This window comes from Equus quagga, chromosome 5 (genome assembly GCF_021613505.1).
Source record: "Equus quagga isolate Etosha38 chromosome 5, UCLA_HA_Equagga_1.0, whole genome shotgun sequence".
In the NCBI taxonomy this organism is placed as follows: domain Eukaryota; kingdom Metazoa; phylum Chordata; class Mammalia; order Perissodactyla; family Equidae; genus Equus; species Equus quagga.
In genome coordinates this window covers 17,527,189-17,540,516 of record NC_060271.1, presented here as the reverse complement: position 1 = coordinate 17,540,516, position 13,328 = coordinate 17,527,189, and the positions used below count along the sequence as shown (strand labels likewise).

Here is a 13,328-nt window from a genome sequence, read left to right as displayed (position 1 = left end):
GGGGCCGAACTGTATGGGGAGGGCTGGGAGGGTTCCTCAGAGCTTCACAGCAAAGGTGGCAGCTGAGCCGGTTTTGAAGAATGAAGGACATTCTCCAGAGGGACAAAGCAGGCGTGGGGAGGCATTCCAGGCAGAGGGAACAGTAAGCGCAGCGGCACAGAGGCACAAAACAGCCTGACACGTTAGAGGGACTGCCAGGAGTTCAAAGTGTGGTGGGGGAGCAGGGCAGATGAGGCTGGAGAGGCGGGCGGGTGCAGATCACCAAGGGCTTTGAATACCATGCTAAGAAGCTGAGGCTTCCTGGCAGCCATGGGGAGCTATTGAAGTATTTTAAGTAGCGGGGCGGGGGACAGGGTCAGTTCTGTGTTTCAGAAAGATCGCTCTGGGGCTGTAGAGAGAAAGGACCAGAGAAGGCAGGCCTGGAGGCAGGGAGGCCAGTTCGGACGCTGCAGCAACGATTCATCTGTTCCTTTCATTCACTGAACAACTCACTGTGTACCTACTATGTGCCGGGGCTGGGCAAAAACAGGATTCCTGACCCCACAGAGGTCACAGGCTAGCAAGAAAGAGAGACAAGGAAAAAGCAATTCAAGTGCGATGAGCATCACAAGCAAGTACAAGGCTCTATGGAGGGGGGCGGTGTTTACTTTCTGGTTTTTAGGCTTTGCTGCAGAAATGATGTGCGAGCTGGTACCTATCTGAAGGATAAGTAGGAGTTAACAGGGCTCCGGGAGGAGGAGTGCATTCCAGGATGAGGGAACACGTGTGCAGGTCCTGCAGCAGAGGCAGAGGGAGAACGGTCCAAGACAACGCAAGAAGGTAGGCAAGTTCCAGATCCCACAGGGCCTTGTAGAACGCGTCAGAGTCTGGCTTTTATTCCAAGAAGTCTTGGAAGGGTCTAAAGCAGGGAAATGATACAATGAAACATTTATCTCTAGAAGTTCACTCTGGCTGCAGTGTGAAAAGTGAAATGAAGTGGGGCACGAACAGAAATGTAAGGAGACCAGTTTAGGAGGCTGTTGCAGGGGTCCTGGTGACAGCTGATGGTGGCCTGGAATGGGGGAGTGGGCAGAGAGAGAGACGACGGACTCAGAGAGGCATTCAGAACCAACAGGACTTGCTGAGGACCGGCTGTGCCATGTGGGGGTGAGGGAGAGGGCGGTGTCCAGGAGAACTTCCAACTTTCCAGCTTGAGCAAGTGGGTGGGTGGTGGTGACAGAGATGAGCTGGGGACACTGGAGGCAGAGCAGGTGCCGGCAGGCGGAGCTGCGAACCTGGCTTGGGACCTGAGGCTGATTGTGATGGATCTAAAGGTGGTCCAGGAAGCAGTCAGACCTGCAGGTCCTGAGCCCAGAAGAGATCACTGAAGTTGAGAGAGCGAGTGTGATGACCTGCGAGTTGGGGAGGAGGGGGCCAGGCAGGGAGAAGAGAGGCCAGGCAGCTCTGAGGAATCAGGGCAGCAACAGGGCCTGAGGGCAGAGTGACCAGGAGCTCTGAGCTTGGAAAATCAGAGCCATGAAAGCCAAGGGTTACTTCTCTCGGCCCTGGGAGGGATCCAGCTTTGGCTCCCCCTCTCCTGGCCAAGCATCATGCACTCCCCAGCTGAGAGCCCTCCCTTCCCCACAACAGCTTCTTCCTCCTGGCAAACTCCAGAGTTATCCTTCAGACCAGCTGAGGGGGCCCCTCCTCTGAATGAAAACTTCCCTCGTCCAGGTCCAGGCGCTCTGTGGTCCAACAACCTGGGTTTGAATCCCAGCTCTGCAACTTGATAGCTGTGTGACTTTGGCCAAAAAACTTAACCTCACTTTCCTCATCTATACAACAGCAATAATAATAGTACCTACCTCATAGGGCTGTTTGAAGATGAGTCTGTAAAGTGCTGAGCAGAGAACCTAGCACACAGTAAGCGCTAAATAAATGTTACTATTATTAACATCCCACCCACCTTGGGACAGTTAGTCATGCCCTCCACCTTCCACCTCCTCCACCTGGGAACTATTTGCAGGTCTGTGTCCCTCCCTGGCTCTTGCCATCCCTACCCAATTTGCGGGACTATATAATATTCAGGGCCCTCTGCGAAATGAAAATGCAGGACCCCTTGTTCAAAATCTTTGAGAATTTCAAGATGGTGACAGCAGAACGTTAAACCAAGTGTGGGGCCTTCTATGTGCAGGCTCCTGTGCAACCACAGACTCAGGAAACCAGCCCTGCCCCCACCCCCAGCCAGCCGTGGGCCTAGCCCAGAGTAGGTGTCAGTGATAGAATAAAACTGCCAACTGAAGTTGAGATAGGGCTTTGCAATTTCCATTTGGAATTGCATTTTCTTTTTCCCATAGAGAGATAACATCAACCCCATTTTATAGTCGAGGACATTGAGGTTCAGAGACGGGTGTGCCTTCCCAGAGGTCACCCACCTCATGAACTGCAGAGCTGGGATGTGAACATAGGGCAGCCTGGTGCCAAAGCCCTGCCTCTTGCCCTCTGGCTCTTTGGGGAGGTCAGGAGAACCTGGCCCCAAGGGGTGATCTTCGTCAACAAGGCTGAGAGGCACCTCGGCCCAGAGAGAGGGAGCTGGAGGGACTGGGACTGGCCCCCTCCCTCCTGGGGCGTGCCACACAAACAAACTGCTCCCTGGGCACCAGGGCTGCGCACAGGGAAGGAGTAGGAGAGGGCAAAAGGTGACTCCTGAGACGGCTCTGCTGAGGGCCATAGACCCCAGCCCACACTCTCTGGAGATCGGACCCCGCCTCCTTTGCTGAAAACCCTTAGGGAACTGCCATTGGCTTCAGGACAGTTCCCAAGTCCAGTATGTTTCTAGACCAGGGAAGTCGGGCCTGGCTGTGCTGACACCTGCCCACTCTCTCCCCGCTCTCCACCACTGCTGGCCTCCCCCACCACACCAGGCCTGTTCCCACCATCACCAAGGCCTTAGCACACAGTTTCCTTTTCCTCATCCCTTCTTCTTTGCATCTTCAACTCCTTGTCACCCTAGGCTCCCTGAACCCCACCTTACAACACACTTCACACATGTAATTACCTGCTCCGGGCCGTCTCCTGGCTAGAATGCAGGCTCCATGGGGGCAGCGCTGCCTGGCTCATAGATCTTGGTACATCAGGCGTCTGAATGCATCTTCCTGCAACAGAGGCAGGAGGGCCCTGCACTCTCTCTCCCCTTCTCTTCACTCCTCCCCAACCCTCCTTTTCTTGTCCAGACATTTTGAGGTCAAGGTGTGAAGAGCCCAAACTTGCAAAGAGAAGAGAATCATCATAGAGTCTGTGCCCTCCACCTGCCAGTCCTGGGCTGGGTGCCCAACATCCAGTTCCTACATTTAATCCCCCAAGCGCCTTCCAGATGCAGGTAGCCAGTATGGGTGTCAACTATTCCTATTTTCCAGAGGAGTTGAGGCTACCTGCTAAAGTGGTAACAGAGCCTGGAAGCGGGGTTTGAAACCAGGTCTGTCTGATGCCCAAGTACCTGGTGTCCTCTCTGCCCCTGTGACTCACCGTTCCCAACTAGCTCACCTCCAACCAGGGAGCAATTGTTTCTACCCTGTGCCCTCAGTTCACACACACCCCGCCTCAGGCGGCACAGCTCCCCTGTTGGGTCAGCAAAACAGCAGTGTAGGAGACAGCTCCACCATCAGCGAGAGGCCAGTGTGGCAGTCACCCCTCCCCGGGGTCAACAAAATGCCAGTGTGGGAGAGATAGTTCCCAGGTCAGCCAAACACTAATGGGGCAGACAACCCCAGTGTCAGTAACATGCAGGTACAGGAGGCATATCCTGCACCTCAAGTCACAAAAGGCCTTTGTGAGAGACACTTCCCTAGATCCTCCCCTGCCTAGGCCCATGACTGGGCTGGGGGTGCACAGAGTCCTGCAAGGTGGTGCTCCCGGGGTGGGGTTGTGGGAGGCACTGGGGCTGGGGCTGCTGCTGTGGCCTGGGGGAGAAGGCTGTGGCTGAGGAGAGGGCAGACTCCGGTGAGAGTTCTCACATGGCACTAATGAAATCAACCACTAGCCTGCCCCCCATTCCCCAGGGACCCTCCAGGCTCCAGCTGATGCAATGCCCAGGCTGGATAATTGTTTTCTTCTCTCCTTAAAGGGCCAGCTGCTGTTGCAGCTGCAGATATCACCCAGACCCCTGACAGATCCCACGGAGCTTAGCACCTAGTTAGGGATAGGGGGAGCCCAGAAAGTAGCAGTTCGACCCTGGGCTCTGCAGAGTAAAATCCAATTTATGTCCAGAGACCAGAAGGGTCTGTGAGCAAGGAGGGAGGGAGGGAAAATAGTTAAGACAGAGACAGTGCCTGGCCCAGGAGACCACATGCCCCAAGGGAAGACACCATGGTCCCTGCTGCAGCCTCAGCACCTGGCTCCTGCCTGCCTGTCCCATCAAGTCCTTGGCACAGCGTTGCCTGTGAGTTCAGCAGTTATCTACTGAGCTCCCCTGAGTACCAGGCACCGTGCTAAGCAGCTCAAATCCACCATTTCATTTACTCCTCCTGGCAGACCTAGAAAGTGGGTCTGTTTTACTGAAGGAGGCTCAGAGAGGGGAAGTGATTTCCTCAATAGCACACAGCCTGAAAGTGGCAGAGCCTGAGTTTGAAGCTAAGTTTGCCTGACTCTGGGCTTCATACCTTGCAGAGGGTCGGGTGGGTGTCGAACCACAGGGCTAGAGGTCCCTAAGCCAGGCAGCCCGGCATAGAGGGCAGGGAAGGGGTCTGTGAGCCCTAAATAGGCTCTGAAGAGCATGGTGCTTGGTTTAAGCACAGGGTTCATAGACCCCTTCCCTGACCCCACCCTCAACACAGAATGCCCCATTAGGCTGCCCACATGCCCCCAGGGACAGTTGGCAGCTGCCTGATTACAGACTAATTGGTGGCTGGCAGCAACTGTGGGGCTGGCTAGTTAACCTCTTGGTGACCAGGGCTGGCCCAGAAAGGCTCTCTCACCACCACTTCAGGCCCAAACCCAAGGACCCTGGACTTAAGAAGCCATCATAGGCAGAGGACAGGACCAAAGGGGCAGCAGCCTTCCTCTCCACACCCAGACAACACCCCTGGGGCTGAGGTTGGACGCTGACATTCACCCAGGCTCCCCAACCCTGAAGGGCCACATCCAAACAACCCCCAGGTGGCAGTGCCAGCCAGCACCTCTTGCTCTCTGGCCTTAGGTATGGCATTGCCCACCCCATCCAGGACCACAGGAGGTATGGGCCCTCCCTGGGTTTCCAGGCCCAGGGTACCGGGAAGAAACCCACTCCTCAGGGCTGGGTTGTCCAGAGAAGGTGAGATGGGCATAGGTCCAGGCAGCCTGGAGGCCAGCCAGTGAAGATACCCTCCCCCTGAAAGAGAAGGTGCCCAGGTTGCCCACCAAGGGTCTTGCCAACTCTCCCTGAACCCTGGACTCCCCACCGTGGATTGACCACCTGCCTTTCCCAGCTTCCCAGAAGCCCCTTTTCCCTACCCTAGGGCTGGAGTAAGCACCACCCCTTTTCTTTCATGGGGTGGAGGGTCCTCTGGGCACTACAATGGTGTCACATTGGGAGGAAAGAGTGGCTGCTTCTCAACCAGGGCCCGGGCAGGAAGGAGAAAGGCAGGCAGCCTTCCAGCTCCCTTTCCAGGAGGGATGTGAAGCACTTTCCAAAAATGCCATGCCAGGCAATGCTACGGAAACCCAGGGCCCCAGGTGCTCCGAGCACCAGCAAAGAACTCAAGACTCTCGCGTCCCCTACCCCATTTTCCAGGCTTCCCCAAACACCCCATGTTCCCCTCTCATACCTCAGCCCCCACCCCAGAGCCATCACACGCACTGTGCTCATCCCCCGGGCCCCCGCCCCCCCAGACCCTGCACACTCAGATCCCTACGTGGCGCCTCACGGCCCGAGCCCCCCTCCCTCCGCCAGTGGACCCCCAGACCTCCGCAGCCCCCTCCCCACGTCCACTCCCAGGCGAGCAATGCCTATTGACTTACCCGGAAGTGGGGCCGGGGTCCAGACAGGGAGGGGTCTCCGCTGGCCGAGGCGGCTCCGCAAGGCGGGGCAGGTGCTGCCCCGGGACCCCGCCCCGCGGACCCGGCGGTAGGCGCGGCCCGGTGCCAGGCGGGCGACGGACTCCGAGGGAGTAGGGGCGCGGGGCGGGGAGGGGCCGCGAGAGAGGCTCACGGGGGCATCGCCCGCCACCGGGCAGGGCAGCTCCGCTCCGCCCGCCTGCGCTGCCGGCTCCGCAACCGCCACGGTTCTCAGCAGCCGCCGGGTGCAAAGCCCAAACCCCGGCTGGCGGGAGGCGAAGAGAGAGGCGGGGCCTTATGGGGGCGGGGCCTCGTCCGGGGCGGGGCCATGGGGAGGGCGGGGCCAATTGGGCAGGGCGTTGGATGGTGGGCGGGGCCTGCGGAATCCGGAGAGTCTGGGTTTGCCTGGTTGGGGTCGACCTAGAGGGCGGGGTCTAGAGGACCCCTTAAGCCTCTCCACCGACCTAGAACGCTGCTGTCTCGTGCTTGGTTGGCCCCCGCCTACGCCACCACCTCTGTCTTTTCTCATCTTTCCTTCTCTTTGGGGCACCTCCTAGACCTCACTGGCACCGCGATACCCCGCCCCACCCTAGACCAGATCCTGGAACATCAGATGGTAAGAGAAGGGGGAAACGACTTACAACATCAAATCCAATTTACAGATGGAAAAACTGAAGCCCAGGGCGGAGAAAAGACTTGCCCAAGGGCCTGCTATGAAGAAAAAAACTTTATAATATCCCTCTCAGACAGAGGTGGAGGGTGTTCTGCCCTGAGACCCTCTCTACTTCTCCTAGAGCAGTCGTTTTCAACTTGGGGCGATTTTGCCCCCCAGGGGACATTTGACAACATTTGGAAACCTCTTTGGTTTTCACTGGGGGTTGCTACTGGCATCTAGTGAGAAGAGACCAGGGATGCTGCTCAATATCATACAATGCACAGGACAGCCCCCACACAAAAAATTACCGGGTCCTAAATATCAGCAGTGCCAAGGTTGAGAAGCCCTGTTTTAGGCCATGGCATCCGCCTAAAGAACTTCCAAGCGGGCTCTCTGAGTCCCAGGTTCGCCGGCCTGTGGGAACTTGAGGAGGATGCTGTATAAGACTCTCCTAGGGTCACGCCTGCCCCATCTGGCTCTATTTAACCTTGCTTAGCTGGTCAGCTCCACTTTGGGGCTCCAGTGTTCTTGATTCCACTCATGTACAAAGGGGATGATATTATTAGTATTTGCTTTCCTAACTGCTGGAGGCAGGCAAAACCAGTAGTCTCCGCGCTGAGGGCACGGATTAAAATATGAGTGCGGTGGGGGGGAGGGGGGGGAGACAAGGATTTGGAATTCAGTGACCCTTCTGGGGTAGCTTGCATCTTCTATCTACCCATCAGCCTATCTCATCCCTTCTCACCTGGTCTGTGAAAAGGGTAAACTGAGACCTAACAATGTGGAGAGCCCAAAGCAGGGTCCCATAGCTGACCAGCGGTGGAGTTGTAACTCACAATTTTATTCACTTCCTAATTAAACTTTTGTTGTCCTCTCATCTGCATCAGGCCTAAAACTAGGGCCTGTGTCGTAGAACAGTTTCTCTGGAGCAGCAAAGGGAATTAGATTCGGGGAGACAAGAGGAAGGCGGGGAAGCAGCTGCAGCAATGGAGGAGGTGCAGGATGGGGACAGCAGAGCCTGTGAGGATGTGGGAGGGAAGAGAGGAGTCAAGAGTCCTCTGTGCTCCTCCCGTGCACCCCATCACAGAGACAGGTAAACCAGAGGCTCTCTTTGCACATCTGGTGAAAACTTGGACTTTCCCCCTGAAGAAATGTGCAAATGTACATTTTGCATATAATTTTAGGGACTCCAAAGCTACATATTGGCTTCCAGAGGATTAGGTGGGATGTGGGGTGAGGGTCGAGTCTTGAGTAGTATAGAAGAATAAACATGCAGGAATAAAAAATCTAGAAAAAACAAGGAAAGGGATTTGCTGCACCTGATATTAAAACAAATTATAAAGTCAAGGTATTTAAAGCAGTATGGTATTGAATCAGGACTGCCTACACGAATCGGTGCAACAAAACGGAGTACAGAAATGGGTCCAACCACACAGGGGAATTCAGTGGACGATAAAGATTCAGGCAAATGGAGAGAAATATAGGTCTTTCGACAAATGGATGGAATAACTGGCAAGCCATTTGGGGAAATAAAAGAAAGCTGTGTCCTTACTCGACCCCAAAGTAAATTCCAGGTGGAGCGTGTATTTAAATAATAACACCATAGGTACCAGAAGAAAACATGCATGAATGTTTCAGTAATCTTGGAGATGGAAAAGGCTTTCTAAACATGTCAAAAGGAAAGGGGAGCCAAAGGGAAGAGATAGATACATTTGGCTATAAAAATTTCTATAGAGAAGAAGTGATCATACTCAAATTTGAAAGACGACAAACTGGAGGAGAGAAATCCCAGTTGCCCTCCACTCTTGTCCTCTCTGGCCCGCCAGCCCTTCCCCCAAGCCCGCAAGGGGACGAGGCCGGGGCGGTGAGAGTCAACGCCGAGCACTTCGCGGAGGCTCCTCCTACGGCGCCCTGGCCAGTGCCCACCTGTTCAGGGGCTGGGAAGCCCCGGAAATCCCAGCCGGACCATCTGGGCCCACAGCAGGTGCCTTAGCACACCCGAGCCAGAGTCCGCCCGGAGGCTGCTCAGCACTGCCCTCGGGTGGTCATCCTGGGAACTGCAATCCTCGGTTCCAGTTCCTGCAGCTTCCCCACGCGAAGGCGGAATTTTTTCTTAAATAGCTCAATTTTTGAGGGAGCTAACCATGTTCCAGGCATTGTGCTCAACACATAACAAAGAGTATTTTATTTGATCCTCAAAACAACTCTTCTAGGTAGGTCCACTGTATTATCACTTCCATTTGACAGACAAGGAAACTGAGGCTTTGAGAGAAGCGGTGGCATCAGGATTGAATGTCCGACTCCTGGCCCCACTCTTAATGTAAGGAAGGCAAGTCCTTGGGGGAATTCAATAGACTTTTTTGAGGTTTACCTTGATCCAGGCCTTGTGCTGGTGCCGGGGATTCAGAATTGAGAAAAACAGTCATTAGGGGAGACAGGCAGAGAAATGTTTCTGACACTAAGTCCTGGAAACAGCAGAGGACATGTTGACCCCAGGAAGGAGTGAGAGGGACAGGGAGGGGTCCCAGAGGAGAGTCCTTGAAGCTGAGTCTTGTGGAGTGTGAGAGAAGGGTGAAGGACCAGGGCAGCACTCACAAAGACTGGAGGAGGAAGAGTGGGGTTTGGGGGAGGAGTGGTCGTCTGTGTGGCCCACGTCTGGGGTGGGTTGGAGATGAGGTTGGACAAGTACACCAGGACCAAGCTAAAGAATTTGGGCTCAGAGGAGTTTGGGCACAAAGACTGTGAGAGCTTTTCCATGTTTCAGTTGACTTAGTCTAGGGTCACCTGCTCTGCCAACCCAGCCTGCCTCTTTCCTCCCAGATGCTCCCCACCCGGGATCAAGGTACCAGTTGCCTAAGCCAGAAACCTGGGAGTCACCCTTGACTCCCCCCTCCTCCTCACCTCCATCCAGTTAGTTATCAGGGCCTGCCAAGTCTACCTGCTAAAACTCCCCAGGTTTGTCCACTGCTCTCCATCCCTATGGCCCTCCCCTTGTCCAGACTGCCTTCCTGTCACTCCTGAATCCAGCTACCGGCAGTGACTTAGTCTCACCACCTCCAAATTTTCACACAAGAGAAATCCTTCTGAAATGAATCTGACCACATCCCCTTTCCTATTGAAAACCCTTCTCATGGACCCATTCAACAGATATTGAGCAAGCATTTGTTACACGTCAAGTACTGAGGACACGTGATGAGCAAAACTTAGAAATTAAAGCCTATTGAGGTGATAGATATCAATCAATGACTCCCCTCCACCACCACCACCAAAATAATACATAATTACAAGCTGGGATGGATGCTATGGGAGGGCCTGCCCTGGTAAGGGAGGTCCTAGAATCTCCCCAAGGTACCCTATCTGAAGTCTGAATAGCAGTCAACCAGATCAAAGCGTCAAGGATGAGGTAAGAGCTGATGTGAGGCCCTGAAGTTGCTTCTCTGAGTCTCGGTTTCCTCATTTACATAATGAGGATATTTAGATTGTGAGGATTAAATGAGTTAATATGTGTAAAGTCCTTAGTGCAAGTCCTAGAACACAATAAATCTTCCGTGTTAGCTATAATAATGTTACTTTTTTTTTTAAAGATTTTATTTTTCCTTTTTCTCCCAAAGCCCCCCAGTATATAGTTGTGTAATTTTAGTTGTGGGTCCTTCTAGTTGTGGTATGTGGGACGCCACCTCAGAATGGCCTGACGAGTGGTGCCATGTCTGCACCCAGGATTCGAACTGGCAAAACCCTGGGCCACCAAAGCAGAGTGTGCAAACTTAACCACTCGGCCATGGGGCCAGCCTCTACTTTTTTTTTTTTAAGCGGAGAGTCATTGGAGGTCTATCAGCAAAAGAGTTCAATGAGAAAGTACCATTTAAAAAATATCACTCTGGCTGTAGTGAGGAGCATGGATTGGAACAAAGAAAGAGTAGATTTAGGGGAATCAATGAGGAGACTTTTGCAGGGGTTCATTGAGAGCTGTGGGGCATTTAAAATAAAGAGGCAGAGAGAATTTGAAGAGATTTTGTGGTTTAGGTGATAGAAACTACTGGCCTTGGTGTTTGTTTGGTGGTAGGAGGCTGTAGGAGGTGGCAAGGAGGGGTCTTTACATTTTGGCCCTGCCAACAGGTTTGGGGGTGATGTTGTTAACCCAGTCAGGGAAGCCTGCAGCAGGCCTGGGGAGGTGCTGAGTCCAGTTCTGGATGTATTCAGATACAGGTACTCTGGGGCATCCCGGATGAGGGACTGCAGAAGCAGATGATTAGGGCAGGAGTTCAGAGGAAAAATTGTGGCTAGAGACATAAAATCCAGATTGTTGGCAAATAAGTGAAAATTGAACCTCAATCATGCTGTCTATGAAAGGGTAGGAGGAAGGAGATAGCTAGATGATTGTTAAGATTTCTTCTGGCTCGAACACATATAGGATTCCAAGTGTTGTGGTTGATAGGACCCCAGAGATGGAGAAGAAAAAATCCATGTGGTGTGAAAGACTTGGCAGAGGCTCCTTGGGGGCGATTTCTTATTCTTTCACCTATCTTTTCTTAGCAGCTACTATGAGCCACATGCTCTACTGGGATGGAAGGTAAACAAGACCCAGCCCCTGCCCTCAGGGAATTCATAGCCTGCGGGGGAGGGGGGGACACAAACAATGCAAAAGGCAACTACAAAATAGTAACCCAAGTGCCCTAAAGCCAGCTTAGATACTTTCTACAGAGGAAGTGACATCCAAGACCAGACCTGCAAGTCAAGCGGAAGAAAGCTGTGTGGGGAGTCTGGGCTGGGGAGGCTTGTTCGTATGGATGTTTTAAAGATCCTCTTCCCTCTTGAATTTTTCACTTTGAACTCTATGCATGCGCCCTGAAAGTCCATTTGGGGAACAAAGGCCCAGGCAATAGTTGCGTTTCTTTAGTTCTGTTGAACTTGCCTTCTTCTCCGAGATCCTTCTCCTCAGTGCTCCTGATGGCCTTAACTCCACACTCCCTGCCAAGGCTTGGACAAGGTGGGGAAAGGGAGGCCCTAGGGCACAAATTTAGGGAGGCACTCACTCTTAGGGCGTGCAATGTGCTCCTGGCTCTGCCCCCTGCTCACACCCCTACTCTAGCCTTTCTGGTGCTCCTCAGTGCTCACATCTTGCTGTTCAGTCCCCACCCCATTTGCCCAGTGAAAGCTTGCTCTAACTCCAGGGCTCTGCTCAGATAGCACCTCCTCCTGGAAGTGTACTGCTCTCAGCAGTCATCCCTGCCTCCTCTCTAGGCCGGGAGGGTCCTCCTTACTCCAACAGCATGGTGAAGACTGCGTAGCGCAGTGGTTAATGGAGCAGGCTTTGGCATCAGAGCCCTGCTGTGCTGATTATTATCTTTGCACCCCTCTCTGAGCGTATTTCCACATGTGCAAAATGTGGTGCTGACTTCACAGGGGAGCTGTAAAGATTAAATGAGAAAATGTATGTAAAGTGATCAGCAGTGATGGGTACGGCGTCCTCGTCCTCGGTAAGTGGTGGCTGTTATTACTTTGTTTATAGTTCTTCTAAAATACATATTCTAATTATTTTGCTGCCTTTATCTTCACTCTACCCTATGTTCCTTGGGGCAGGGGGGAGGAGGACGAGGAAAAGAAGGAAGAAGATCTTCATGAATGACATTTAACAGACATTAAGACAGGTCTGCTGCACAAATAAAGGAAAGAAATGACACATTCCATGGGAAAAGTTCTGAGCAAGAAATCTGGAGCCTTGGGCAGCGGTCATATGGTCCCAGGGGTGGCACAGAGCCTGCCAGACTCACATCCACTTTGAAGAAAAGCTGCCACAAACCCTGCTGGGGCTACGCTTTAGACCACTTGGCCCCTCCAGCCTCTAGACTTGAGCAGATTGGGCCAGCACTAGAGCCAAGGGTTACCACGTCATATATTAGCTGGAGACCTCTAACTAATGGCCTAGCACGACAATCCAAGAAAGACCAATTAGAGGCTCTCTTGAACCAAGGAACAGAAAGAAATTGTCAGGTGGCAGAGGGAGTTGAAGTAGGGAGGTCAGAGACAAGTGGACCTTGGCCAGTAAAGCCATGTGTGAGCCAAGATAAGAGGGAGCAGAGACCAAGAAGAAGCAGAAGTCTGTGGGTAGGTAGAGGAGAAAGGAGCAGTTCTGTGCAGAGATGGAGAGGGTGGGAGGAGAGGAAGAATGAAGACAACAGTCCCAGAGCTGCTTCCTTCCTGCTGGTGTTTCCATTCCAGGCCTTACAAGAAACTCCTTTAGGGGGCCGCCCCGTGGCCGAGTGGTTAAGTTTGTGGGCTCTGCTCCGCTGCTGTGGCCCAGGGTTTCGCTGGTTCGGATCCTGGGCGTGGACATGGCACCACTCATCAAGCCATGCTGAGGCAGCATCCCACATGCCACAACTAGAAGGACCCACAACTAAAAATATATAACTATATACCAGGGGGATTTGGAGAGAAAAAGGAAAAATAAAATCTTAAAAGAAAAAAAAAGAAACTCCTTTATATTTGAGCTAGATTGGGTAGGTTTCTGTTCCTTGCAGCCCAATGAGCCTGACCCTACTTGTTACCGTGGCAAGTCTCTGCCCCCTGTCTGGGCCTCAGTTTGACTACACCGTCTCTAAGATCTTCTCCAGATCAATGTTCTCTTTGAACATCATGCAGAGTGAATGGGTTTTAGGTTGTT

At 53.1% G+C, this 13,328-nt stretch overlaps 1 protein-coding gene across 6 annotated transcripts in view; it reads right to left on the bottom strand.

Annotated features, from left to right (window-relative positions):
• The window catches only part of RIMS3 (regulating synaptic membrane exocytosis 3), a 38,701-nt gene extending 32,442 nt beyond the window's left edge, over positions 1 to 6,259 (bottom strand). For 4 of the 6 annotated variants that reach the window (XR_006888853.1, XM_046663388.1, XM_046663391.1 and 1 more), the window contains exons 1-2: positions 5,974 to 6,259; positions 3,038 to 3,134 (exon numbers count right to left, since the gene is read on the bottom strand). The gene's annotated coding sequence lies outside the window, so the exon portion shown is untranslated. The remainder of the gene's footprint in view (positions 1 to 3,037; positions 3,135 to 5,973) is intronic. The other 2 variants (XM_046663389.1, XM_046663390.1) reach the window with 1 other exon arrangement.
• Positions 6,260 to 13,328: the final 7,069 nt, after the last annotated feature.